The sequence below is a fragment of the Rhinolophus hipposideros genome (assembly GCF_964194185.1).
Source record: "Rhinolophus hipposideros genome assembly, chromosome: 4".
Lineage (NCBI taxonomy): Eukaryota > Metazoa > Chordata > Mammalia > Chiroptera > Rhinolophidae > Rhinolophus > Rhinolophus hipposideros.
The window spans coordinates 44,410,235-44,414,266 of record NC_138050.1 but is presented as its reverse complement, the minus strand read 5'-3'; the positions used below and the strand labels follow the sequence as shown (position 1 = coordinate 44,414,266).

At 37.2% G+C, this 4,032-nt stretch overlaps 1 pseudogene across 1 annotated transcript; it reads left to right on the top strand.

The window, feature by feature from the left end:
* The first annotated feature begins 2,979 nt into the window (after window positions 1-2,979).
* On the top strand, window positions 2,980-3,269 carry LOC308496506 (non-histone chromosomal protein HMG-17-like; annotated as a pseudogene). Its single transcript has one exon. The product of its transcript is annotated as a non-histone chromosomal protein HMG-17-like (transcript).
* Window positions 3,270-4,032: the final 763 nt, after the last annotated feature.

Genomic DNA, 4,032 nt, shown 5'->3' with positions numbered 1-4,032 from the left:
ATTTAAAGGAAGCATTTTGAGGCTTCTCTTTGCCATACCTGAACTGCCAGCATTACTACTCTTGCCTTTGGGGCCATTATGAGTGGAACATAAGCACCGCCATAGGACCACAGACAATCTGATAACTGTGAGGGCTGCTAAGTGACTAATGGGCTGGTATTGTACACAGCATGGATACAATAGACAAAGGGAAGATTCAGGTGCCAGGTGGGACAGAGCAGGATGACATGAGATTTCATCATTCTAGTTAGAACAGTGCAAAATTTAAACCTTATGAATTCTTTATTTCTGGATTTTTTCATTTAATATTTTCGGACCACAGTTGAACTACAGAACAGGTAATGAACTACAGAAAGTGAAATCACAGATAAGGGGGGATTACTGTAAGTACTCAGACGTTTTTTTCTCACTGTATGTGACCTGAATTCTTTTGATTCATTACAACCTGTACTCTACTTACCAATAACGGGGATGCCAAAAAAATGTATATGCATGACTTGTATTCATCTTTTGTTATCGGTATATATTGAGTATTACAATTTTAATAGTTTTTATTTCCTTTCATTTTATTTATACATTTTTTGGCCCCCTCTGTATGTTATTGATCTTTTCTTGGCTTAATGCTTTATCTCCTATCTGTTGACTCAAATCCTCCTTTTGAACATCGGGCTGATATCACTGCTCAGATACTTGATTCTTTGTGTCAGCTGTAATTGTAATTTCTCTTTGTTTGTATCCTACATTTCAGGATAACTTTGACTGTATTCCCTAGAAGCAGTGTCAAAGCATCCTACCCTAATCCAAGTGGCCAGCTTTCCCAACAGGCTTGTTCCATTATCTGATAAAAGAAGTAAGTCACATAGCAAAAAGCATAAGCCTTTTTGGAAAATGTACAGGTGTGGGGAAGCAAAATATATGCATTAAATAATTAGAGAACAATCTCAGGTTAGCATATATATATCTTCTCCCACATCTCTGCTTCTTAAAATACACTCCATGTTTCAACTGCCTGGCTGAATTCTACCTCCTATGGGAAGTCTTCTTTTTACTTAGTTCACAATTTAGATGAGAGCTTTCTCTACCTAGGAAACAAAGAAAAAGTATTCCAAAATCGGATAAGAACTTAGAACGGATTTGTTATCAGGGATTCTTTTTTCCATGCTGGAATCTCTATAGTCATTAAGGACTGTTTAACTCATTTGACACTTAACAGATACATTAAAGATAACTAACAATAGGTTGTGTATATATGGCTTGTTTCTCCTATTAGCTCCTTGAGAACAGCTCTTCCACCCTTCAAAGTCTTCTTTGTATCCATCAGGGTCTCGGAGGAACCAGATGGTACATTCGAACTGGGATAATTTGAAGAAATTTAGTACAGAGGCTATTCACAACCCCTAAGAGACAGTGCAATGTTCAAAGACTAGTAATTACAGGATTGATTCCTTGACTAGTCCTAAAAGGCAAAAATAGAGAGCAGTTGTCATAGCAGAGAAAGCTCTGTGGAGCAGCATACTGACTGATCTTTGTTCAAGGGAACCATTTAGGAAAGGAGTAGTGATCTTACAAGGAGAGTACTAGGGGAATTAGTACCCTGGTCACATATAGCTCACCTCCTTCCCTCCAGTCTCCTGGCAGTGCTTCCAATTGAAAAATCAAAATCAAAGCAAAGGCAAAAGAGAGCCTATTGTTGTAATCCACACACATAATGTCCCAAGGCACAAATCAAAGTGGAGAGTAACAAATGGATCTGCAGGGACAAAGGGAAAACATAGAGCACATCCTCTGAGCCTCACGTTATTTACACACAAAATGGGCCCAATCAAAATGGAATAAATTAGAAATAAATAACCGAAATATATCTGTAAAATTCCCAAACATTTCCCTAACTTATCTGAAATTAGAAAGCACAACACATCAAAATCTGTGGGATGCATATAAAACAGTATTTAATAGGAAATTTATAGCTTTACAATTATATTTGATAAAAAGAAAGACTTCAACCTAATGACTTCAGTTTCCTCAGTAAACAAGCAAACAAACAAATTTTGAAAAAGAACAAATTAAATCTTAAATAAACAAAAGAAAGGAAATAATAAGGTATGAGCAAAAAGCAATGTAATAGAAAATAGCAAAGCATTAGAGAAAAACAATGAAACTGAAAGTTGGTTATTTGAGAAGGTCAATGAAAATGATAAACCTCTAGCCAAACTGATCAGGAAAAAGAGAAAAGATACAAATTGTCTGTATCAAGAATGAGAAAAGTGACGTTACTAGATTCTTCAGCTACTAAGAGGATACTAAGGGGATAGTATGAAAAAACAATATGCCTATAAACTTGACAACTTACATGAAAGAGCAAATGCCTGAAGAACACAAACTGGAAAAACGTGCTCAAGAAGAAACAAATAATTTGAATAGCTCTGTATATATCAAAGAAATTGAATTAATAGTTAAAACTCTTCTCACCAAGAAAACTCCAGACCCTAGCTTCACTGAGGAATTCTATCAAACATTTAAGAAGTAAATAATACCCATTCTACTGAAATCTTACAGGAGAAAATTAAAAGAAAAAAAATAATTTCTAATTCACTCTATAGAGCCACCCCTCTCTGATACCAAAACCAAAGAAAAATATTGCCAGAAAACAAAACAAAACAAAACAAAAAACTGCCTATCAATAATCTTCATAAGAATAAATGCAAAAATGCTTAACAAACTTTTAGCAAATCAAATTCAACAAAACAATGAAAAGATACTACATTATGTCCAAATGGGGCTTATCTCAGGAATGGAAGGTTGCTTAACATTTGAGAACTTAATTGATGTATTCACCATATTAAAATTTAAAGAGCAGCACCATATAATTATCACAATAATTGAATGAAAAGCATTTAACAAAATCTAACACCCTTGAGCAGTGTGAAGTAGAGGCCAGAACTACCCCCGGGATTGGGATCGACTGCTGCATCCCGCATCCAGCGTCTATGTTTCGCTGCCTTGGCCCATCATGCCCAAGAGAAAGGCTGAAGGGATGCTAAAGGAGATAAAGCCAAACCACAGAGAACATCCACAAGGTTATCTGCTAAACCTGCTCCTCTAAAGCCAGAGCCCAAGCTTAAAAAGGTCCCTGCAAAGAAGGGAGAGAAGGTACCCAAGGGAAAAAAGGGAAGGCTGATGCTGGCAAGGATGGGAATAACCCTGCAGAAAATGGAGATGCCAAAACAGACCAGGCCCAGAAAGCTGAAGGTGCTGGAGATGCCAAGTGAAGTGTATGCATTTTTGATAACTGTGTACTTCTGGTGAATGTACAGTTTGAAACACTAGTTTTTATCAAGTTTTATAAAAATACAGAATGTTGTTTTACTTTTTTTTTAAGCTCTGTTGTTAAAATACAGAACACTTCATTGTTGTTTTTTGGGGAAAGACATATGTTACCAATAGAATGTCTCCAAAGCTGGATTGACATGGGGAAAAATACCTTTCCCATATAGTTTTGAGAGACCTCCTCTTGGTTCCTAGGAGGAGGGATCACTTGATGTTGACACACATTAGCCACCTTGGCACAAACACCTTGTGTGGAAAAACTCAAACTCGTTTTTATGTTTTTATCTCCCTCTTCCTCTCCACAGTAAGCATAGATTTCCTTAAACCCAGAGGCCTGTTGGGACCTGACCCAGAAAAATTGGTTATGAGTATGTCAGACAATCTGGACTTTCTAGTGTTGATACAGGTTAGCCAGCATGTCCCTAGGTAGACAGGGAGGTCCCTGGTGGAATAAACAAAGACAGCCACATCCTAAAACTTCAGGTTTTGAAATCACTCCTTCGCTTCAGGACGCAGTGTAACAAGACCTTGAGGTTAATCACAAAATTCCTTTTGGCCTGACAAATGGAGCACATCTGATAGATAAGAGTGGGTTACTTTGCTAATTCCTTTAGAATGGGCAAGCAGAACAAACCTGGTAGACGAATTTCATTAGAAGGCGCCAGTTTCCTTCTTCCAACAAGTTCCCTTCTTCAAAGAGCTCCC